This window comes from Puntigrus tetrazona, unplaced genomic scaffold (assembly GCF_018831695.1).
Source record: "Puntigrus tetrazona isolate hp1 unplaced genomic scaffold, ASM1883169v1 S000000001, whole genome shotgun sequence".
Taxonomy (NCBI): Eukaryota; Metazoa; Chordata; class Actinopteri; order Cypriniformes; family Cyprinidae; genus Puntigrus; species Puntigrus tetrazona.
Window position 1 is genome coordinate 2944267 of NW_025047681.1, and position 26034 is coordinate 2970300.

The 26034-nt window shown below is 39.1% G+C and overlaps 1 protein-coding gene and 2 long non-coding RNA genes across 52 annotated transcripts in view; 1 reads left to right on the plus strand and 2 right to left on the minus strand.

Annotated features, from left to right (window-relative positions):
• The window catches only part of LOC122331512 (trichohyalin-like), a 590129-nt gene that overhangs the window by 519126 nt on the left and 44969 nt on the right, over positions 1 to 26034 (plus strand). The gene's annotated exons all lie outside the window — the stretch shown is intronic.
• Positions 1329 to 5117, minus strand: LOC122331615. 2 transcript variants are annotated; one of them, XR_006248242.1, is made up of 4 exons: positions 4659 to 5115; positions 4349 to 4396; positions 2790 to 3003; positions 1329 to 1389 (listed from the first exon to the last, which is right to left on the minus strand). It is a non-coding gene; the product is annotated as an uncharacterized LOC122331615 (long non-coding RNA). The 2 variants fall into 2 exon arrangements; XR_006248241.1 differs by lacking the exon at positions 1329 to 1389 and adding an exon at positions 1785 to 1945 and having other exon boundaries at positions 4659 to 5117.
• LOC122331610 lies at positions 6951 to 25010 on the minus strand. The gene is made up of 8 exons (XR_006248233.1): positions 24901 to 25010; positions 24749 to 24781; positions 22921 to 22959; positions 22631 to 22666; positions 22086 to 22136; positions 21476 to 21511; positions 16978 to 17034; positions 6951 to 6971 (listed from the first exon to the last, which is right to left on the minus strand). It is a non-coding gene; the product is annotated as an uncharacterized LOC122331610 (long non-coding RNA).

A 26034-nucleotide genomic window follows, 5' to 3' on the forward strand; every position in this document is an offset into this window, starting at 1 on the left:
CTCTGAGTTTTTCTACATGATATTATGTGTGTATGTGCTGTGCAAACAATCATATCTGCAGAAACAGGACGTGGAGGCTGCTGAGCCCATCTACTGATCGAGAGGGAGAAAACAACTGTGTTTGTTGGTTATCACGAAAAGTATATGAATGCTGGTAAAACCAACATATTTAAGAAAAATATTATGAGGAGTACCATTAACATAGGAAAGGCAACATATCAGATGGATTTAACAAGTGGAAGACGAGAGTGCAGGAGTATATGCCATTTAGAAGAAATCTCTAGAAATCTCTTGAAATATGAAAAAAGTTTGATGGATGTTCGTCATAGGAGATGTCACAATGCAGGACCATGCAAAGAATCTTTTGATACTGCCAGAATCTTGTCAGAGGTAAAAAATAAAAATAAAAAATTGATTGTGAAACAATGGAACTAATGAACAAAGAATACAGATTTTAGCCCAGGATTTTTTTAGGATTATAGGTTTTTCAAAATATTGTGGCTAAAATCACAGTGTGAGCTGGGCTTAAGAAAAAAATATATCTGACTGAATGTCATGCAGGAACATGATTTTTGATTTTATTCATGTAATGGCCCAATAATTGTATTTTTAATTTTAATTGAGAAATGCCATATTTACTAAAAGTAGTGACAAAATTATGCTTTCCAACCCCTAACCATTCACATTAAAAGTAGTGACTATTGGTTTATTAAGTATAAAATGTATAGAGTCTAAATCAATCTTTACATGAGGTCTCGAATCTCTCTAATGCTGGATTTTAAATCTCCAGAGCTGTCTTTGCAGATGTGTCTTCCATCGTAATTGGTGGCAGGTAATCTGACGGCTCTTTTTTCTCCCAGTCGAGCAGCAGAGGTGGATTGTGTAAAGCCAGCAGGCAGCCGACCTTGTAACATTCATCAGCCAGCTCACACAGAGGGTCAGGTTGCTGAAACAGTTCCAGATAGACAAACTGATTAACAATTAATGATCGAATATCTTGACATTTTATATTGTAGTCTTAATATTATAAGTATTATTGTATTTTTCTTTACCTTGTACATGGTCTGAAGGTCTCTAGCCTCTTCGTGAAATATTATCATTTGCATATTTTGGATAGCCAATTCAATGTATTTAAGTTGCTTTAAAACAAAAAAATAAAATGAAAGTGGTTTAATGACACCACAAATTGATCATTTCTTTTAATTAGTGAATCAACTATTCAACTAAGTGTATGTAGTTCCGTACCTTCATTAGCTGTTTTTTACTTTTGATTTCTGTTTTCTTTAACTCCCCTTTTTCACCTTCTTCTTTTTTAAGGTCAACTTGGATAAAGAATAAAAAATATTCTTTCTTTTTAGTCATGTCTTGTTGTGCTTTGTTGAAAATATCCTGTAATAGAGAATACAATGCAAGTTTATGTAGACGTGACAGTTTGACCTCAGTAAACAATGTTTATGTAGGAACAGTAACATCTCAGTTACGTATGCAACCCCCATTCCCTGAAGGAGGGAACTGAAATTCCATGTCAGTGACAGATGAATCCACGTTGAGTGTAAATTAAAAAAGTCAATGCATAAAAGCACCTCTTTCCCACCTTCTGCATCCCTTCTTTCTCAAGTAGACCAGGGCTAACCACAAAAAAAGCTACTGCTTTACTGCATTACCCACACAGTAAGACTGGATAACACTGGGAAAACATACCCTTTTGGAATCCAAATTTCTCCAAAAGAGGTGTATTTCCGACTCATAACAGCAGTTTCTCTCTTTCTGATGCCCGTCCAGAGGCTTCTTGCTCTACCACTCACCACCAGGTTTGATGGAGGCCTGGATGGGTAAAGGTCTGTTTACACCTAGCTTCACATCACCACTTACTTGGTGCTGCGGCTGGTGGGTAGGTGGAGGCAGCGGCTGCATGCAGGATGAGTCGCAGTGCCTCAGTCTGCTCCTGTGCATCAGAGAACTGTTAGACCATGTCCTCAACTGAGTTGCCAAAGATATCTGATTCAGCACGTCTATAATCCTGGAGGGCAGCAGTACAGCTAAATATTAGCTGAAATGATAACTAGATCAAGGCAAAGGCACAAAGCTCCAATCCTTCCGAGATAAATTAGTCTGGCCCACAACTCCGAGATGATCATCTTCCAACAAGGAGAAGATGACTTATCCACAAATTCACCTCAATGTGTTTAATGCCCAACCATGTGAAGCTGTGATTGTAAACATCACCCAGCCCCAGGTAATGACCACAACCAGAAAAGCACAGGTGATATGTTTTATCAAGCAAGAACCACATTGTCTTTATAAAGATGTTAGATATAGAGTGATATAGAGTTTGCTGAATTCAACGTCGTCTTCAAAAAACACATCTGTAAATGCTCTTTTAGAGAAAAAGTGCTGATGCGCACTGGTCGACTGCAACACAAACAGAGAGTAGTGCAACCGACTCAACATGGAAAAACCACCATGGCTGATGCACTGTAGTGCCAACACCAAGAGCTCCAAAGATTGTGCTGAACTCATTCAGCCTTCTCTCAGTAGAGCAGTCAAGAGCTAAATAATGTGATAGTTCGGCTCTAAAGCGAAAAGCTGAATATGTGCTGCACCCACTGCCTAATTACATTCAGGCTGTGATCAGCGGCACCTGGATGCATTCATCGCATGCCAATGTGCATTTATTTTACACTCAAAGTGGCAAAACTTTAAGCAAGATCCCAATTTGTCAGTCACCAACGTAAACCAGGGTGCCCAACTAAAAGGGAACTGAGCTTTTCAGCGCTAGAGATCCTTACCTTCAGCATTGCTTTAAGCCGTTCCTTTTCTTTTGCCTCACTTATGGTTTTGTCTTTCTTTGATTTTATTTTTATGTCCATTATATGCTTTGACAACTTTTGTAGTCTCAATTTATCATACATCTTCCTTAGCTCTGATTCTCTGCAAGGATTATTAATGTCCTCACATGAAGCACCGCTGGTTCCCATGTCGACAGATGCCTCAAAGGCCATCCTCAAAAAGAATAAAACATACATGTAAAAAACATATGTTATGTAGAATGAATGTAGCAATCATTTGGTAGTCAGCAACAAGATGTCCTACCACATCTATTTACACAAACTTAGTTAAATAATAATTTACTTTTTTTTTTACAATTTATCCTTGTGTAAATTGAGCTGAATGTAATTTACATTTATTATATGTTTTTTTTTTCCAAAGTGACTTACAGATCTGGCCATTCAAAATCCTAAATTAACATTTTTTTTATTAACATTGTTGTGCTTCATGAGAATGTTTCTGAGTACATGTCATAAAGGTGCCATGTCATCACCTTTATTGAAATCATCTGTACGGATTATGATTAGGCCATTATATCGTCAAGGCATTCTTACTTATTTTCCGTGCCCACAATGACATCATGAAATTTTAGAGATAAATGTGATTTACATTCTAAGAGCAGGAAGCCCAAGCCCTGAGACAGTTATCTTTTGTCTTTCAGTTCTTGAACATCTGGTAGGTGTCCTAAATCAAGTGTGAATGCTAATCCTAAAGTACAACTGTGCCTTTTGTTTCAGGCTCTATAACACCTATGCATTTGCATGACCCTTGGATGCTAAATAGATCAAGGATTGGGAAAGTTCCTGTTCTGTATATGCATACTTTTGTTTTACTGGTCTCCACCTCTATGTACTCCTCCCCTTTGAAACATATAAACTTCACTGAGCAAAGTTTTAGTTAGATTTTTTTCTTGGGGATTGCTTGACGGTTTTCTTAAGGATTTCTTGCAGATGAATACAGCCACGAAATAAAAACAAACTCCTGCTTTACCAAGAATCTCCTGGTCTCTTCTTAAAAAGAAACTAAAAAAGTTTCCACCAGAACATTACTAGCCAAAACAAGGAAATGGCTGCAAGATTGGTAAAAAAGCAGCTGTGGCGTGACAATGGAGTGGACATTAGCGAGCAATCCATTCACAGGGTCAAAAACTTGGATGGAGGTATGTCCAATGATCTGAGATAAAAAATAAAGAGCAAGCCCTAGGTGTTCCACAATGTCATTTTCATTGATGTCACAATGTCGTTTGTAAAAGAGGAAGACCTCTTCAAACCAAAACCAAAACATTATTTAAAAGTTTATGTTTGGGGAGCAATATCCAGACTTGGACCCAAACACCTGTTTTGTTTCTTAATGACCTCATACCCTCTTGTTTTGAGGGTCTTAAATTCTCTCGATTGTGAATCTCTAACTCTAACTAGTGCCAAAGCCTGAAAAAAGGAGGTTTGTAATCATGCTCACTGATTGTCGATCCAAGCTAGAACTGATTAGAAATAACAGTATATTCTATAATACTATATACCTTGCTTGGAAGCGCTCTAAATCCTTCTTGCATTGATCAAGTTCCTGTCTAGGAGTAAAAAGCAGCATATGTAATAAAACACAACATAGAAAAAGAAATGATTTTGTGAAAACTGTTCAGAAAATATTTTTAAAAATGTTGTGAAGATGATTTGTATTAAAAAAAATTAGGTAGTATCATTGTGTACAATACACTGAATTATGAGTTTAAATAACTTAGTCATTACTTTAGGTAGATGTATATGTATACAAAAATACCATATGATCTTAACTCACTGTTTAATAATGATATAAATGACAGTTTATATTACCTTGTTTGTTTCAGCTCCTCTTTATATTCACTGTATTAAAAGAAAAAAAAAATGTATACAGTAATACAACATGCATAGAGTGTCACTGACGTGTAATACAGTACAGACAAGAATCAAAGAAGACAAATCAAAATTCACTGCATGTCAGATATAGGCCTGTGTTTTCGCCCATATAATGCTTAATTTAGGTTTCATACATAAACATACACATAAGTACTAGCGAAACCATTTGTAAAATACATGATGATGCCATAGAAATGGAAATAATGATGCTTACAAATATAATCTGACAATGTTTTATTAATAGCATACAGTATACAGATTGTGTTGCTGACTACAAAGTTTACTGTGCTCTTCTTCCAGTTTACCAGAGAGCTAGTTTAATGTGTTTCTAACGTGTATTTTGCGTGTTGTAAATCCCACAGCTTGGATTTATCATGAACTAACATGGAGGCACCCATCACCTGATATAGAACAACTAACAGGATCATTATATGAGTGTTTAAACTACCAAATACATTTACTTGTTTTAACTAAATCTACGTGTCATACAGCGCTATTGTGATCACGTCACATGACACGTCACATGGAAACAACAAAGCTAAACACTCTAAAATAGTGGTTGCCACTTAAACTCAAAGGTGTGAAAGGGTTAAGGAAAGATTCTGAAGGCAAAAGGTGGTCAAACCTGAACTAAATATCATTAGTTCTAAATATTGTATTCAATAGAAAAAAATACAAATGTATACAGTGATACAATGAATGCATGTAAAACAAAAATAGGATTTAGATCACAAATACGCCAGATTTAAGCCTGCATAAATCTGAAAGTAATACAACTCTTATATACACCATAAAGCAGATGACTGTGACAGCTCTGACATGTTGTAAGAAATGTTTCCTGTTCCCTTTGAAATATATATCATGAAGAATTAAAGCAAAATTCTGTAGGCTCAAGGGTTATTACACCACCACCACCACCAACTGTTGATCCATGATCCATGCTTTCATGTTGTTGATGGTTGATCCTACCATCCGAATGTCGCAGCAGAAATCGAGACCCATCAGACCAGGCAACGTTTTTCCAATATTCTATTGTCCAATTTTTGTGAGCCTGTGTGAATTGAATGCTCTTGTGCATACCTCGGTTGTAACGCAGTAGTTATTTGATATACTGTTGCCTTTTAATCAGCTCGAACCAGTCTGGCCATTCTCCTCTGACCTCTGGTATCAACAAGGCATTTGCGCCACAAAACTGCCACTCACTGGATATTTTATGTCATAAAATTTAAAGAAAAAGAGGGTCCAACTTGACATCAGTAAGTTGTACCTTGTAATGCCTGGCCACCAGAGGGAACCCTCACCCGAATACTAGCTCGACTAGCTCGACTTTGAGAGCCATTTAAACAGAGACTCTTCCATCTTCGCTTTGCAAAGTATTGCCAGTCTTACTGCCTTACCGAGCATTGTTTCCTATTGTTCTCATTGCTACCACGTTTATGACCTTGCCTTGGATTCTGTTTGCCTTTTGTGTTTGCCTGTTCTGATTGCTACTCTGATAACGACTCTTCGCCTGCCTAATGACACCATATTCAGATCTTCCTCTTCAGGTCTTCCTGCTATCGACCCTGTACTGTTTTACTGTTTATGTCTATTGTCTCAGTCTTCATTAAAACATCCGCACATGGATTCTGCCAAGCCTTCTGGGTCCTCATTACATAACTATTGTGACGAGCGTCCCGAATGTCCATCAGCGTTGCCCTGAAAATCAACAAGGAGCACCTGGACACGCTCATCACTGGCTGATCGGAAGCAGCTGCTGCTCATTACCCCCTGGCTTGAAAAAGCCACGAGGCATGCCAGAGAGATCAGCATGGCCTCCAGACAAGCTGACAGTAACGTGTTCTCTCCATTTTTCCTAGACAGCAGCGTGTTATCCGATCAACCTCACCCCAGGCACGGACCCACTGCACCACAGGAACGCACCGATGGAAGAGAGCACAGCAGCACCTGTCACGTTTTTGCACACTTTTTCACCCATATCATTTCTCCTTTGTTTAATAAATCCACCCTCCGGGGGAATTTATTTTGAGCTCTCCTTGTTGTGTGTTTCCTTCACACCGTCACACTATATACAGTATAACTTTATTTGTGTTTTTCATAAACTAAAAATATTTTTGTGGTTTTGTACAGTTTTAAAATATAAAACTATCACTAAGGACCGAAAAATATAAATATATTCTATATTCTATTCCTAATACTATACCTTGCTTGAACGCACTCAGAAATCTTTTGTAGTGTTCCAGTTCCTGACTAGAGTTAAGAAATAAAAGTACACAATAATACACTATTAAGTGGATTGACTATTAACAGCTCTGACATGGTAAGATATGTTTCTGTACCTATATATATATGTATATATATATATATATATATATATATATATATATATATATATATATATATATATATATATATATATATATATATATATCAGAGAATTATAGCAAAAATTACAGGAACTAAACTACAATGGATTAAAAAAACATTTGAACGGAATCATAATCAGACTAGACAATGACAGGAAAATGACCAAAATAGGAAACTTTTTGTTTCTATAAAAAAGGGGGAAATGAAAAAAATTGCCGTAAAATTGCAAAACTACGAATTCTACTACTAATAACGATATTTAACGCACTAGGAATAATGAGCTGCTAGGGTTTTTTGAATATCAATGACATTGTCTGCGCTTGATTTGCTAAAGAAACGCACATCCATTAAAAACAACTGAGCCTATAATAAAATATAGTAGCTCTGCTTTTTTTTTTTTGTCAATAACGGTAGGGCTATTGTAACGGGGGAAACAGTAATTAGTTTGATGACTCGTTACTGGAAAGAATAACGCTGTTTATTTATAACACCATTATTCCCATCAATGATTATAATACATTATTAAGTAATGATTTCAGTTTATATTACCTTTTTGTTTCAGCTCCTCCTTGTATCGATATTCACTGTTTTAAAAAGAAAGAATACAAAATGTATACATTTAATACAATAACACATGGAAAACAAGAATTAAACTTTAAGGACGACATTGGCTCTTTATAGGAGGACTGTGGCTGTATGTATAAATATTATATTTGCCATATTTGGCTGATAGTACAGCACAGATGAGAATGTGTATATACACATGTGCATGTGCACACACACACACACATATATGTTTTTATAAACTAAAAAGTAATGTGTTTTTCTGTACAGTCTTAAAATATAACACTATTGCTAAGGACTGAAAATAATATTCTATATTCTATGATAATATTACTATACCTTGCTTGAAGGTGCTCAGAATTCTTCTTGCATTGTTCCAGTTCCTCACTAGAATTAAGAAATATATCATAAAAATACACAATATGAAAAAATGCACTCATTAGGTGTCACAGATGACTGTGACAGTTCTGACATGTGGTAAGAAATGTTTTCTGTACCTTTAAAAATATATATCAGAATTAAAGAAAAGTCTGTAGGCAAATGGGGTTCAAATTGGTGCTAGTAAATAACAAATTAAATGACTTTGTGTATTTTAGATGCATAGTGATAGTGTCCACCACCGATGGTGGTAGACCACTCAAGTCTGCTGGAGTCCCATCCAGGAACACATGTAGAGGTTCCACAGATCGGTTCCACGTAGAAATTCCACAGATCGGTGCCAGAGAGAGTGAAGCCTCTGAGAAAGGAGGTCCTTTCTCAGAAATATTTGGTAAGGGAGGGCTATCGCGAGGAGCATGAGTTTCACTGGCCCACCCAGAATATGGGTGTTCTCGCTCTCCTTGGACCTCCGCCGAGTTTCTGTGTGAGAAGGCTTACTGGGAGGAAGGCACAACTTGTATCCAATGAACCATCTGGTGGTCACCACAGTCACCATTCGCCAAAAACACGAACTGTTATGAGAGTATGTCTGCTGCGTGATTAAGCTGTCCTGGAATATTATTGGTGACTTGAACCATGGCTGACTCCAGAGGGGGAGATGTCAGTAAGAGCTGAGACATGCAACGTGATTGTATACCCCAGTGGTTGATAACAAACAGCCACAGTGTTGTTCATGCGGAACAACACATGCTTACCCTGCTGCAGTGACCGGAAGGCCAACAGCTCTAGGCAGTTGATGTGCCAAAATAGTTGAGGCCCCATACAGAGCTCCGAGGCTGCCTGCATGTTGCATGTGGTGCCCCAGCCTGATATGAAGGCATCTGTTGTGAGAACAACATGCCTAGTCATTTGTTCTAAGGGCACCCTGGCCCGTAGAAAGGCAAGGTCTGACCGCATGTTAAATTGTTCACACAGAGTGTCCCACGGTTCCATGCCCATCTCGAGCCTCGGGAGTGAAGCCAGTGCTGAAGTGGTCTCATATGCAACAATCTGGGTGTATGGAAGTGTTTCAGTGGGACCACCATCCTGCCTTTGAGGGAACACAGGCAGTTCAACACTGACTGGGTGAGCTCCTCTGAGAAACGTGCCATCATACATCATGCTTTTTCCCAGTTGACCTGAAGCACCAACTGGCTGAGATGCTGGAGCACCAGGTCCCTGTGATTGCACAACTGGTCTCAAGACTGGGCCATGATGAACCAGTCGTCAAGATAGTTAAGATCTTAATGTCCACAGGGATGGGGCAAAGATGCAGGGGACAGGGACAGCCTGATGGAGAATACTTTGTACTGCCAGGTTGACTCTCTCAAATGCATACCAAAGAAACGGTCTGTGTTGATGAAGAATCAAGACATGGAAGTAGGCTTACTTCAGGTCAACTTTGTCAAAGTCCCCCAGCCATGGCACTCTTGGCCTACATTTTAATAACTCAATAAGCTCAATATTCTTGCAGGACAGCCAGACACAACTTTAGCCACAGGAGCAGCAGACAGCTTACAGGCTCTGGATAGGAGACAAGAACCATTCCTCCAAGTGGCATCGCCTTGCGTGCACAGATGCCAAACTACACTCTCCACCTGAGAAATATCAACGCATTCTGGTCACCCCACCATCTGGGGTAGTCTCGGATGGAGGAGGCAGACAAGCAGCCTCCGCCAAAAAAAGGGCCATCCACAAGCTCATCAGCTCCTATACACCTCTAGAAATAAAAAAAGAACCAGGGCATACCAAGGAACTAATCACCTCACTATAAGGCTCAGGACTGGGGGGTGTGCACACCTCCAGCCTGATACTTGCAGCTGCATATGAAAGTAACACTGGTTCCAGATAAAGATCAAGTAGTCAATAATAAGAATGGGTCCATTTATTCATTACATTAGGTTCACAAACATGTTTTAAAAACAAACAAAAAAACAAACAAACAAACAAATGTAATATGCATGATTATAACTGGTTTTTGGCAGATTACTTTAAAGTAATTAGTTATAGCTACTAATACCAGGGAAAGTAACTTTTCAATAATGTCAAATAACTTCAAATAACTGTCCCAAATATAAATATGGTAAATAAAGGAAAATGACACTCAACAGAAAAAAAAAAAAATCTTATAAAACATTTCTACACTAATCTACACTCATTTTAATGTTTCTGTGGATAATGTGAGAGACACCTATTAAATTCTAATATATTATTAAAAATATAAAGTAAACCTTTGGGAATGTAATCAGGTCATAGTAGTTTGTTTCACAGCATTATATGATATATGATGTTATTTTTATATATATATATAGATATATATATATATATATATATATATATATATATATATATATATATATATATATATATATATATATATTGTGTAGTGGAGGAGCTAACCACAGACACAGTGGGTGTAGCGTCAGGGAAAAAAGTGTCCAAATATAAATGGGGAACTGGGTGTCTCTGGCCGCTGCAGGAGTGCAGGTCGGGTAGTGTTCCAGGGGGAATGGTCCAGGTAAGGGCAGAGTCCGGTGACGCACGCGCTCCTCTCTCTGGTCCGGCAGCTTCTCCTTTGCTTTTTCCTGGCTGGCAGTCAGAAGGGATAAAACAGCCCGGCATCCTGGCCCATCAGCGTACACGTGTGCAGTCATCGCCTGACAACGGAGTCCAACAGCTTGCTTCTTCTGGGTCGGCGTGGCAAGTCCATTCACGCACCCTTCCTGACCCACAAGGACAAACGGCAGTGGTGACGGTGTTCAACTGCACTTCTCAGGTGTGCCTGGGTCACACGCTGCCAGACCTCTCCACCACGGCCCTCCTCTCGGATATGCCCACTCCCGCCGGGAGCCTGGTGAAGGGTGGCGAACAAAGGATGGGTTGATGATGACAATAAATGGGAGGGCAGCTGACTCGTCACAATATATATATATATATATATTAGTCGATGATCGACTTTGTGGTTGTTACATCTGACCTCTGGCCGTATGTCTTGGACACTCAGGTGAAGAAAGGGACGGAGCTGTCAACTGAGCACCACCTGGTGGTGAGTTTGATCCACTGGCGTGGGGAAGCTGGACAGACTTAGCAGACACAAACGTACTCGTGAGGGTCTCATTGGGGAACGTTTAGAAGAGACCCTGTCAGGAGGTCTTTAACTCCCCGCCTCCGACATCGCCTGACCAGATCCTGAGGGAGGTCGAGACTTTGAGTCAGAGTGGACTATGCTCTCTGCCTCCATTGTTGACTGTTTGAAGCTTTGCAACTCCCAACCCGGTGGTGGACACCGCACTAAAGGGATGCTGTCAAGCTGTAGAAGGAGTCCTATCGGGCCTGGTTGGCTCATCGGACTCTGAGGCAGCTGACAGGTACTGGTGGCTAAAGACTATGCCCGAGTGATTGTGAGGAGGCAAAACTCGGGTCTGGGAGGAGTTTGGTGAGGCCATAGAGAAGGATTATTGACGGCCCTCAAGAGGTTCTGGCAAATTGTCCGACACCTCAGGAGGGCGAAGCAATACCCTGCTAACACTGTATACAGTGCTGACTTCTGACAGGGGACATCGCCAGTGGTGGAAGGAATACTTTGAGGATCTTCTCAACCTCGCCAACTTTGCTAAGGGCTGTCCGGCTCTAGCTCTATATCTAGCTCTGTTTGTTTCTTTGTGTAGTGAGTTAAAGCACCGGTGACCCATGTGCCTTCACACTACAGCTTATCATATCAAATACAAGTCACGCTACACTGCGCATCGATTAAAATCAACTGAGCTTATAAACAAATTGTAGTAACACTGCAATTTTTGTAGGTAATGGAAGTGGCATTGTAACAGGGAACGGTAATTTTCCCCTTTCAGGTCACAGAGCCTGACCCATCCACAACTGCCACCTCAGAATACTCTAGGCCCGGCACGTGAGGCAGCTGCACTATGACCATCACCTAATGCCAGGTAATGACTGCATCCAGAAACACATGGTATACAATGTCAAAGCAAGACCTACATTGTCTTCTCCAAGACCCATTTAAATTAACCTATAATAACTTGTAGTAGCACTGCTTTTTTGTCAGTAAAAGGCCATCATTGTAACAGGGGAAATTCATTTGCTTACTTCGTTACTGGGAAAAAATGTTGGTTTATTTATTTAAAACCCTGTTATTTCCATCAATGATTATAATTCATTATTAAGTAATGTTAAAATGACTTTAGTTTATATTACCTTTTTGTTTCAGCTCGTCCTTGCATTGTTTCAGTTCCTCTTTGTATTGCTTTAAGCTCCTCTTTTGTATTGATATTCATAACTTCAAGAAAAGAAAGAATACAAAATATATACAGTAAGATACCACAATAACATGCAAAACAAAGAAACTTTATGGGATGCCATTGAAGTGCTGGTTTTCAAAATGTGACTTGCAGCTCTGTATGTATAAGTAATAGTGCATATTTAGCTGAGCAGGAAATATATATATACAATGACTAGAATTAAGAAATACAGCATAAAAATACACAACATTAAATTTATATATATATATGAGAGTATATATATATATATATATATATATATATATATATATATATATATATATATATATATATATATACACATACACAGAAAAAGAGATTCATTTTACTTAAAGCCAGTTTATTTATGTAAACATGACATAACACTATAAATGATTACTAATAATTCATCTAGTGATGTTATACATGATTTTATTTTTTTTTAGTATGCAAGTTGGATTTTTTTCTAGATCTCTTTGTATATATATTCACTATATTAGCCAATAATATAATACAACTCTTATATACACCATAAAGCTCAACAGATGACTGTGACAGCTCTGACATGTGGTAAGAAATGTTTCCTGTTCCTTTTGAAATATATATCATGAAGAATTTAAACAAATTCAGTTGTCACATTGGGGCTCAAACTGGTGCTAGCAAACTAAATGACTTAATTAAACCAAAAATAGGAACAGTAAAAATTGTTTGCAGCTATAAAACAAATTTTGTGAGGAGCACACGCTATAATTAACCCTGGCTTCTAGTTTCCTAATCACGCCATTATCCAACCAGAGCAAGAGAAGCCTCCTATAAATTCACACAGAACCTCTCTTACCTCGATATCTAGTAATAGCATGATATTGAGCATGTCGAACAAGACCAATCGCCAGAAACTACAAAATCGAGGGCGCCCGATAACTCCACGACTCCGCTCAGCAAGCACGCTTAACACCCTGCCTGGAACTCCAAAGCGAGCCCACGGCTTCTTCCAGGAGTGAGCGACTATCCATTCGCCAATGAAATTAAGATCCTGTTCACCTCCACCTTCCAGAGCGTCCTCAAGTTTCCCTAGCTTCCTTCTTACTAATTCGGCATTTTCTTCCGCTCCAGCCACGGAAAATGGACAATTACGGCTTTGTGTCAAACACTCCGCAAACGCATAAACATTCCATTCTGCCTGCCGCACTAAAAAGGCAGAGCTTCACTCGCTGTATTCAGGCTTATCAAATAGGGGCAGCTTTGCCAAATATTTCTCCTCCAGCCAAAAGAAAGGAAAAAAAACTGAAGAAGCCGTAATTCTCCCAGTGGAAAACCCGAGGAAAGTCAGCTTGCACCATGCATAAGCCTCCGCCCACTAGGAGGTGGCAGAATGCCATCAACTTTTACTCTCATTTCTCCTATTTCCCTGATACCCGCAATCCACCAAGTTGACTGCATCGAATTTTCCCTTACTCCAAAAACCACCGCTCGTAATCAGCCACGCATCTTATCTTTTTCCGAATTTGTCATCGCATTCAACAGATACTCAGAGGTAATCTGTTCCGTCTTTCCCCTCACAGGAGGAGTGAGGCTTGGTGATTATCTGGCTATTATTGCCGAACTCACATTGTCTTATGGGGGCTCCCACTTCTATACTTACTATAAATTTTTTTCCACAAAGTGTGCGATCAGAGTTTCCTAGTGGAAACCAATGCCCATACTGGGAGGCCATAGACACCGAACTCCATAACAAACGTTTTCACTGGTTGCGCAATATCACCTGCATGGTCTGCAGGTCCATCTCACATTCATCCATCATGCATGCCCCTTCATCGATCCTTCTATCCTCTCCCGCCCCGAACCTGCTCTGTCCACAAGTTTCCTGTCCCTAGTCCTCAACCCCCAACCGCCCCGCCCCTCTCCTCTCCCTCTGCCATCCTTGCATTAATTGTGTAATTTTTGTGCCCACTCCCACCTCATCTGCTCATTGTTCAAAGCAATGAATAATAAGCAATATTTATTGACTCCCAATAATATTTCTCATGTGGCTTCTGAATTATTGCTTCATCCTGATCCTAACTTTTCTAATTATCTCTTATCAGGTTTATCACATGGTTTCCATCCCAGAGTCAGCAGACTCCCTCTCAAAATCTGACCTAACCTCAAGTCCACCTTGACAGAACTAGAAATGATAGACCTCTTAATAAAGAAAAGAAGTGGGACGTAGGATTCATGATCGGCATCCCCAAATTTTCGACATGCTGTCTGAAGCAGTTTGCTGGATTCTCTGTAATAACTATCAAATTCCTTATCGCATCCATCTCCTCGACAATTTCCTCATTGTTTCTCCTCGAACACTATCCCAGCGGCCAATCTTTTGACAGTCAAAAAGTCTTTGCTGACCTAGGAATTCCCCTAGCTCAAGAAAAACCTCAGGCCCCAGTACTTCCACAGAATTTCAAGGCATCAATCTCGACTCAAAAAACCCTCTCTCCTCCAAGAAAAGACTGGAAGAACCATTCTAGTAGCTTTCAATCTCCTAGCCAACCCCTAGTTTGCCAAGCGCGAATTACTATCCGTCCTCGGGCACTTAAACTTTGCAATGCGGATAATTCAAGGACCCGCCATTTATCTCCCACTTCCTCACTTTGGCTTCATCAGTCCACAACCTCGAAGATCAACTAGTCCTAACTGATCCCTGCCTCCGAGATCTCCACCTATGGATCTCGTTCCTTAAGCTGTGGAATTGCCAGTCTTTTTTCTACAGAGACCTAATAGCCTCCCCTAATGATATCCAATTATTAACAGACGCCGCCCCTTCCGTAGGCTTCGGGGGTTCTACCGCAACCACTGGTTCGCCTCAACTTGGTCCACTGAACTGTTCAAACCTTCCCCAACCTCTAATATCTTCAGCACTATTAGAGCTCTACCCGTAGTAGTGGTCGCCCTCCTGGGGAAAGGAATGGTCAGCCTCTAGCATCGCTATTCACTGTGATAATGAATCACCAAAACACAAAAAAATCACAAACCTACCACACGCGCAGGGCATCACCCCAAGGCAGGGCACCACTCCCACTACAATAGTCAGCCCTCGTTGTGACAACCTTATACAAAATGTAAACTAACAGGGAAATCATTTTAAATGTACATATTTTATAAATACACTGCAAATATTTATCTTATAGTAGCATAAAGAAAGGTTTACTACACTAAACTTACATTAATGGTAAAAAAATTGCAGGAGTAAGTAATGTATTTTACTTCCAAAAAAGAGAATAGCCATATGCTTGTTTTACTGCAATTAGCATAAAATTGTAATGCCAGGCCAGAAGAAGGACCTCTGATCTGTCTGTCTTTACTCCTCCTCTGCTCATTCTCCAGTGTTTTCCTGTTTCATGCCAGATAATCTGGGCTATATGCTTTTGATGTAAATAAGAAAAATATGCATTTCTGTACAGTTTTGAAATTGTAAAAGTATTGCCAAGGTCTCTTAAAAACAACAGTACACTCTATAATACTATACCGTGTTTGAAGTTCATGCAGAAAATCCTTCTTGCACCATAAAAACTAATATTTTGTGTGTTTTTTTGTTTTTGTATTTGCATTGTATTTTGTGAAGATGCTTTGGTAAGACTTTAGAATAGAGAACAGTAATGGGTCATTCTTGAATGAATCTTTAAGTTGTCTTGGGAAGAACAAGTGGTCCCGGGAGTGCGTGCACAACATCCTATAGGTTATGTACTGAAATGAGTTCAACTGTTTTGAGACTTGGGTTTGAGTCATTCATTCATCATGTGATAGCCTGAGATATAAATAGGCTATTTATTACCTTTATAATAACATTGATCATGACGTGAACTCAAACATTTTTAACAGTACATTTATAAACAGTAAGAAATAAAAAGCTAAAATTTAAGATCAGAAGCATCAGGAACGATGGTTTTAAACTATATATTAAAAGGAAGTTTGTAAATGAACTAAATTATCTATTCAAAGCTGTCATGTCACTTGACAAGAGTACAAACGCTGACCTAATCGATTATCTTTCCACAGTGTAGCTTTGTATTGTTTGTAGTGTCATCAAAGTTTGCATAAGTAGTATATATGTTAGAGGAAGTGACACATAGCATTTTATGTATTAATGATAAAATTAACAAAATTAACAAAATTACTTGGAAAAAGCATTTTGCTGAATGAGACTCAAAGGTCAGAGTAAGCAAAATGATCAGAAATTCCCATCGCTAAAAGAGCATGCGTTATTAACTATGCCTTTTCCCTCAAAGTCCTAATTTGCTGCTTATTAATACTTAGTAAGGTAGGTTTAAGGGACCTAAAATATGATAGTACATAGTAATGCATTAATATGTGGTTTATAAGTAGTAATAATATGCTGAGACCCCAACCCTTGCTATTAAGCAATTACTAAATAAATTGTGAAGAGTGATTTTTATGCACTACTCATAGAATGCAAAACTATACAGGCATTCAAGAGCAAGCTTTATGATGCTTTCTCCTACATGTCCAAGTACTACCAAATTGCTTTTTGTTTTTTTTTAAAGGAGTAATCTAAGTTATCACCAGTAAAGTGTGGAGCACCAAAAGGATCAGTTCTGGGACCTTATAACATTATAAATGACATCAGTTTATATTACCTTTTTCGTTTCAGCTCCTCTTTGTATAGTTTCAGATCCTCTGTATATTGATATTCACTGTTTTAAAAGAAAGAATACAAATGTATACAGTAATAGAACAACTTTGAGGACGTCATTAAAGTGTTTGTCTCTATATAGGAGGACTGTGGCGGTATGTATAAATATTAGAATTGACATATTTAGCTGATAGCACAGTACAGACAAGAATATGTGTATGTCATAAAGAATGAATGCAACATTTTAAAAAGGAAAAAGGGGGCCCAACATGACATGAATAAGTTGTACCTATTTATTCCTTTATTTTGTGTATTTTTATGAATAAAAAATAGTAATGTGTAAAATTATTGCTAATAATATATTCTATTCTAATACTATACTTTGCTTGAAAGTGCGCAGAATTCTTCTTGTATTGTTCCAGTTCATGTGTAACACAACACCAGCAAAGGGAGCCGTCACCGGAGTACTGACTCTGCTTCACTTCCTCTGCAACCACTTCCTTTTTGGCCAGTATAAAGCCAAAGCTCACAAACTGTTCTAAGAGAAGTATTGCCAGCCTAGCCTGCATTACCAGCGTTTCATTGTTTATTCTGATTGCTGTATGTGTATGATCTCTGCCTGTTTGCTCTCTCTGCTCCTTAGATTTGCCCCTTTGTTTTGTTTGGACTGTTCATGCTTTGACCCATTGCCTGCTACTCTACCACGCCTACGGATTTGCCCATCTAACCCGGTAAACTATTCTGACTGCCTTGTTGCTGACCCACTGCCTGTTTCTGATCCTTGTCTCGTTTGTTGAATAAACCCTGCAAATAGATTCTAACACCACCCAGTGCCCTCATTACAGAATACTTTTGCCTACCAAGAATCCAGCAGGGACTACTAATCTTCAAGCGGCAATCGTTTATCAGCAAGACTTGCTTCAAAGTTATCAAGAGCAGCTCAACAAACTACAGGCAGTAAACGAACACCTCACACACTTCATTCGAACTCTACCATCACCTACTCTTCAACCAGTAAGCTTTGCGTTATGACTCTGTTAACCGGAAGAGCGCTAGATTGGGTTTGGCTGTCTGGGATTCGGATGCTCATTTCTGATTTTCTGTAGACTATTTCTCTCAACAACTTCGAGAGGTTTTGAATATCCAGCCAGCGGCAAGGATGTATCCACCCAACTGATTCATATAACCCAGGGTAACCGTCCAGCAGCTGACTACACTATCGAGTTTCAACTCTTGCTGCTCAGAGCAGCTGGAATGACATGGCCCTAGAAGCTACATTCAAATACTCTGAATCCCGAATTACAGTCTGAGTTAGTGGGAGGATATGTCTTTTCCAGAATTTGTAACAATGACTATAAAGATCGACAACCTGATGCGACAGCACCCCAGACGCAAGAACCATCTTCCTGATTGACCAGAGACTTATTTCTAAATACAACATTCCCACACAGCCTTGGAATCCACCCATAAAGATCAAAGCCATCCACAACACCTCATTGACTCAGGCATCTCCCAACGAACCCAGACTCTCACCCTCCATGTAGGCATCTTCAACGAAGAGTCAATCACATTTACATTGTTGATTCACCCAAGCACAAGGTTATTTTGAAATAACTTCGCATTCTGAACAACTGAGGAAGCAACCATTTTCATCAAACTAGACCTTTGCAGTGCTTATAATCTCATTCGCATCAGGGAGGCGTTGAATAGAAGACAGCATTTCTCACCAGCAGGGGTCCTACGAGTATCAGGTAATGCCGTATGGGTTTAGTAATGCACCTGCAGTCTTTCAATCTTTCATTAGCACGCAACCTTCAGAGACCTGATTGATCGACACGTTATTGCCTACATCGATGACATTCTCATTTACTCTTAATCAGAATCAGACCATTTCCACCATGTACGAACAGTTTTGTCCAGTCTTTTAGAGAACCAGCTCTACGTCAAGGCAGAGAAATGTGAATTCCATGTCCGGCAAACAACCTTCTTAGGTTACCATGTGAGTCATCATGGGGTGAGCATGGATGAGAGAAAGGTCCAAGCCATTACTGACTGGCCACAACCCACCCACGATCAAGGAGCTGCAATGATTCTTAGGATTTGCCAACTTCTACCGCCAATTCATCCAGAACTACACCACGTTTGAATCGCCACTAACCTCATTATTAAAGGGTAAACCTTGCAAACTCAGTTGGACCAAGGAAGCCAGTCTAGCTTTTGTCACCTTGAAGGGACGATTTATGTCTGCTCCTATACTGAAACATCCTGATCCTGATCTACCCTTTGTTGCAGAAGTAGACCCATCTGACTGTAGTATCGGGGCCATACTCTCCCAGAGGGAGCTGAAAACACAGGCGAACTACACCCTTGAACATTCTTCTAAGAAGCTATCTTCTGCTGAAGCGTAACTATGATGTAGGAAACAAGGAACTTCTGTCGATGAAAGCTGCTATGGAAGAATGGAGACACTGGCTAGAGGGAGCCAAGCACACCTTCCAGGTGATAAAAGATCATAAAAACCTTGAATATATCAAGAGTGCAAAACATCTGAACCCCCGTTAAGCACGCTGGTCCCTTTTTCACCCGATTCTGTTTCACAGTTACCTACCCGACCTGGTAGCAAGAACGGTAAAGTGGATGCCCTCTCCAGACACTATGAATCTTACAGCAATCCTTCAAACCATGAACCTATAATCCCTCCTCTGTTATTTTGGCCCCAGTCTCTTGCGATCTTATGGAGGAGATTCAACAAGCCCAGCAAAACGAGCCAGCTCCAGGGAACTGTCCCTCCAACAAACAATATGTTTCTGCAACCCGTTCGACCACGAGTCATCCAGTGGGTCCATATGTCCCTCGCCGCTGGACACCCAGGCATATCCCGAACAATCCAACTAACCCAAAACTCCTTCTGGTGGCCCACCATGTCGCGAGATCACTAATTCGTAAAATCTTGCCAAGTCTGTGCACAATCCAAAACTTCCAAGGAACTGCCATCCGGGCTCCTTATGCCCTTACTCATTCCCGGCGACCATGGTCCCACCTCTCCATAGACTTTATAATGCACTTACATCCATCTGATCACTTCACCACCATTTTAGTCATCATTGATCGTTTTTCTAAATCTTGTCATCTGGTACCTCTCAAGGGACAATCCACAGCCATGGAAACAGCTCTCTGGCACTCTTTCACCAGTTTTTCGGTTCTGTGGTATCCCGGATGATATAGTTAGAGATAGAGGTCCCCAATTCACCTCCCAGGTCTGGAGAGCCTTCTGCAAGCACCTGGACATTAATGTGAGCCTCACATCAGGATATCTCCCACAATCAATTGGACAGGTAGAATGGCTTAAACAGGAAATCGGACACTACCTGAGAACATATTGCAGTCGTGAGCAGCATCGGTGGTCAGAGTTTCTACCCTGGGCTGAATATGACCAGAATTCCCTTACTCATTCATCCACTGGCCTCACCCCCTTCCAATGTGTTAGGATTCCAGCCTCCCCTGATCCCATGGTCAGGTGAACCATCCTCAGTTCCTGCCATCGATGATTGGATTCGTCATAGTGAGAGGGTGTGGGATATTGTTCACGTTCGTCTCCAAAGAGCCGTTCGTATTTAGGAATTACAGGCCAATCGACAACATCACCCACAACCTCCCTACCAACCTGGACAATGGGTCTGGCTCTCAACCAGGGACATCAAACTGTGGCTGCCCAGCAGAAAGCTCAGTCCCAGGTACGTGGGTCCTTTTAAAATTAATAACGTAACGTACAAACTTTAGCTTCCTGCTAACTACCGTATCTCTCCGTCCTTTTATGTATCCCTCCTGAAACAGGTCCACCTGGGAGCTGACCCCGGCCAGGAAGCCCCAGAACCACCTCCACCTCTTGATATTGATGGACAACCTGCATAACATGTGCGTGAGTTGCTGGACTCTCGGAGAAGAGGGGGTTCACTTCCTCTGCAACCACTTCCTTTTTGGCCAGTATAAAGCCAAAGCTCAAAAACTCTTCTAAGCGAAGTATTGCCAGCCTAGCCTGCCTTACAGAGCGTTTCACTGTTTATTCTGATTGCTGTATGTGTATGATCTCTACCTGTTTGCTCTCTCTGCTCCTTGGATTTGCCCCTTTGTTTTGTTTGCCTTTTTGGACTGTTCATCTTTGCTTTGACCCATTGCCTGCTACTCTACCACGGCTATGGATTTGCCCATCTAACCTGGTAACCTATTCTGACTGCTTTGTTGCTAACCCACTGCCTGTTTCTGATCCTTGTCTCTCGTTTGCTGAATAAACCCTGCAAATGGATTCTAACACCACCCCAGTGCCCTCATTACATCATGAGTAGAATTAAGAAATATAGTATAAAAATACACAATGTAAAAATAAAATTGTATATATACATACATATATATATTAGTAATTTTTAACTGTACAAAATGTTTCTTTGAACAATGATTATACTAATATGTTTAGTAATGTTATACATGATTTTATTTAGAATTACCTTATTTTTTTCAGCTGCTGTTTGTATTGATATTCACTGAAGTAAAAAAAAAAAAAAACACAAATGTATACAGTGATACGTTAACACATGTAAAACAAGAATAGGATCTGAATGAAAAAAGGGAAAAAAAAAGACTGGTTGGTACAGCCAATAGAGAGTAAGAAAATTGATAAACATTGACCTCAATGTATAAAATGTATCAAACACGAACATGACATTGTGTTAAAAACAATCATATAAAAGAGAAGAGACTTAGAACCTATCATACACCCAGCGCAAAGGGTGCATGCAAGTGTGTTTGCTAGTTTCAGTCTGGCGTAGTTCTCATTTTCCCCATTAAGCGTCACATTGCTTAATTAGCTATTGCATTTTGCGCCGATTAGTGCACTCGTGGGCGTTCTGGTCAGAAAAAGTGTGTTGTTCTTGTTCTTTTGAGGAACTAAAAATAGACTGCCATAGATCAAGTCAAACATGGTCTAAAGTCTAAAGTCAATGACTGGTGAGTATGTCTTTCTTTATTTGATGTAAATAAGAAAATGCATTTCTGTACAGTTTTGAAATTGTAAAAAGTATTGCCAAGGTCTTTTAAAAACAACATAATACTATATACCATGCTTGGAGTTGATAGTGAAAATTTGCCTTGCACTGCTTGAGTTCATCTCTAGAAATAAGAAATATCACATAAATAATACATCAAGTAAAAAACAACTATTTATTTGTATTTACAGAAATGCTGTTGTTGGTAAGACTTTTAAAATAGAGAACAGTTATAGATTGTTCTTGAATGAATCTTCATTTTGAACGAATCTTGTGAATCAGGAAAAATGAGTCGTCTCAGGGAGTGCATGTACAAAATCCAACAGCAGTGGTCAGCAACAGGCGACTTATATTACTGAATATTACAGAAATTCATCATGTAACTGAGTAAACAATAAATATAATGATTCAATGCTGTCCGCGACACATGACCAAACAACGAGCGGTGAACTAATCGATTCTCTTTCCAACTCAGATTGTGAACAATGAATTTTAATTCATAATTAATTTTGCCAAATAATTTTTCATTACTTGAGGGTGCATAAATATAACATGCATGACAGTATTTAGTAATGATATAAATTCAGTTTTATTATTATTTTTTACAATTTATATTACCTATTTCGTTCCAGCTGCTCTTTGTATCGATTTTCACTGTTTTAAAAGAAAGAATACAAATGTATACAGTAATAACACATGGAAAATAAGAATACAATGCCATTTTTCAACTCTGTATATATATATATACTCTATATATATATATATATATATATATATATATATATATATATATATATATATATATACATAGTTTGTGTTTTTCTGTACAGTTTTAAAAGCCGTAAAACTATTGTTAAAATAAAATGTGAAAATACCAATAAATTATATATTCTAATGTTATACTATACCTTGCTTGACTGTTCTTCTTGTATTCTTCCAGTTCATTTCTAAATAAAATAGACATTATAAAAAAAAAAAAAACTGAAAACATTTATTTTTGTACTTGCAGAAAAGGCTTACATTTTAAAATGTTGTAATGATTTGTATTCACTTTTATTAGTAAACTATACAATACTAAGTTTAAATATAAGTTAAATATTGCTGTTGAAAGTTCACGACAAAGAAGTAGAACTAGCAAACAAACAGCTTTTAATCATTAATCAATCTAATGTGAAATACTCAGGAGAAACCAAGTCTAATGTAGGAGTCGGAGATGTTCGGATTCATTTGCAGCATTTATTGATCGTGATCATACAGGCAGAGAATCAGCGACAATGACAGGGGGATATCACAGGGAATCATAAACAGTATCAGGCAGTGGTCAAGTGGACTGGCAAACAGTCAAGGTCGGTAAATCCTGGCAGAGAGAAAAAAATGGCGGGCAACAAGACAAGCAGAAATGGGGGAACTAGTTTCAGAAACGGCTGTCAAAAACAGCTGGGAGAGAGTAATGAGGAACGCCCTGTGCGGCCAATCTCTGGTGCGGTGGTGGATATGGGAAATGGAGTGAATGAGGTGACCTCTAGCAGTCACAGGCGGAAGGTCAGGAACCAGATCATAACACCAAGACTCAAAGACTTAAGTGAAGAGAAGGAAAAAAAGAAACACGTGGCAACTGATCAATTAACTAAACAAAAACACTAGTATAAATTATGGAAGGAAAAATTCTGATAAACAGCCAATATGTTAGTAACTAATACGTTTTCGGATAATTTCTTGTTAACACAAACATCAATCAATACGTTACAAGTATCTGTGGCGCTTTTCATAACGATCATTTTGTTTCTTGGGATTTTTATACATCTTGTTTGACCCTTGGAGATCTTTCTCGAAGGATTGCACTCGAGGTTGCATCATCATTTTGTATCATCTGCTCTTTATAATAGGGCATAGACAATACATGAAAAAATTCTTTCCGCTATATTCTCCACCCCTCGTTGTTACGATCACACTACGGGGGCGGACACGCTGCTTTGCCAGAGTTGTAAACAACTTTCTTGTAGGACTCGTCCAGCACCTTTTCTCTGATTTCTTTCAGTTTTGCAATGATGAATGGCTCATCTCTTAATTCTTAGAGGATAACTCCAGTAACTCCTTGAACCCTCAGAATGTTATTGCTCATCAAAGCAAATACAGTCTGGTTTTCTTTGTCGATGATGTTCTGGAACAGCAACATGACCATTGCTGATTCTGAACCCGATTTCGCTGAAACACCCATCTGTGGCGTTGAATACCACGCGAGCGGAGGTGGTGCACATAGCCTTCAGGTAATTCAGGTTTTGGTAACCCAGCTCTGTACAGAATTTATCCAAGTCTTCTTTGTTCTGTTCTTGTGAGAGGGTATTGTCTGATGGAATATAACGGACGGCATTATCATCATGAGCTTTGGGGTTGAAAGGAGCATAATCGCAGCATAAAGAGTCTTCTTAAGACACAACAGTAATGTGATGTGGAGTGGGGGTACTTGCAGCTTGTTCTAGCATCGATGTAGAAGACGGGCATGTCATCACCGAGGTAACACATGGGGTTAAATGCCCGCTTTAATTTAGTTGTATTCGCACTAGCTGAACATTTTGTTTCCGCACCGTCATGAAAGCCATCAGCAGATGCAGATCTCAGCACTTGAAAAAAACTGTATGGTCTTGACTTTCAACAAATTTGTCAGCCCGGCGTGAGAGCGTAATCGTTCATATTGGTAAGTGAAATATTGTATCTATATAAGTATATAAGTATTACCTTGTTTTTTTCAGCTCGTCTTGATATTGTTTACTGTATCAAAAAAATACAAATGTATACAGTGATACATTAACACATACCAAAACAAGAATAGGACTAAGATCACAAATACAGTGGCAGCTCTGACATGTGGTAAGAAATGTTTCCTGTACCTTTTAAAATATATATCATGAAGAATTAAAGCAAAATTCTGTGTGGGCTTCAAACTGGTGCTAGCAAATCGTAACAAATTGAATGATTGGTGAGTATTAATGTCTCCTTCAGTCACGGATCTGAAGGAGAACCCATTAACAGACTGAGTGACATAGGTTTATATCAATTAAAACAAAAGTAAAATAAAAATCATTACCAATTTTAGCAACATAATTAAATTAAACAATATGCAAAATGCTAAAACAAAGGATCAGGACAAGGAAAACTACAATACTCAAATAAAAGCAAAACCGTTGCAAACCGTCAATCAGAGAACAATTGGATGTTCAGTTTAGCTAACAAGGCCATGCAGGAATTCAAGTCAAAATGATGAAAATGGGCAAGTAATGAAGGAAAAAAGACTAAGAGAAAAAAGGCAATAGAATTGGAAAAAATTGACTTCAATTCATGAAATGTACTGAACATGAACTCACCCTGAGAAATATTTTTAGAAAAAGAGAGAAGAGACATATATAAAATACTATATCGTGCTTGGAGTTCTTGCTGATAATTCTGCTTGTACAGTTCAAGTTCTCTAGAAATAAGAAATATTAATAAATACAAAAGACTACATCAAGTGAAAAAAAAACTAATATTTTGTGTGTGGGGGGATGTATTGTTTTTGTATTTACAAAAAAGGTTTTGTAAGGAGGTGAATACTGATCTGAGAAGGGATATCCAAAGGAACAAAAGGACTTCAAAAAGAGAGTAAACTAGACTAGCCCAGATGTGTCGTGAGTCTGTTCTGGCCAAACAAGGTCTCTAAGCGACCCAGACTCCTAACGAGCGATAAGTCGAAACTAGGAAATATTATAGTTGATTAATGATCCAAATTTAATCACAACTAGAGGGATCAGCAGTTACATTTAAATAAATATAACTAAAATCACAGAAGGATTGAGTCAGATAAAATTATGTATAAGGTCAGTACTACGATTGGAAACAAAAGATTAATAAAGATTATTGATTTTTAACGAGGCGTTAAAGAAAAGACTGAACACGCATTGACCTTCGACCAGGGCCTCTGGATTCTGTTCTGCAGGAAAAAGGGACCCTTACACCACACTCTCCACCTGGGGACAGAACCACTAACC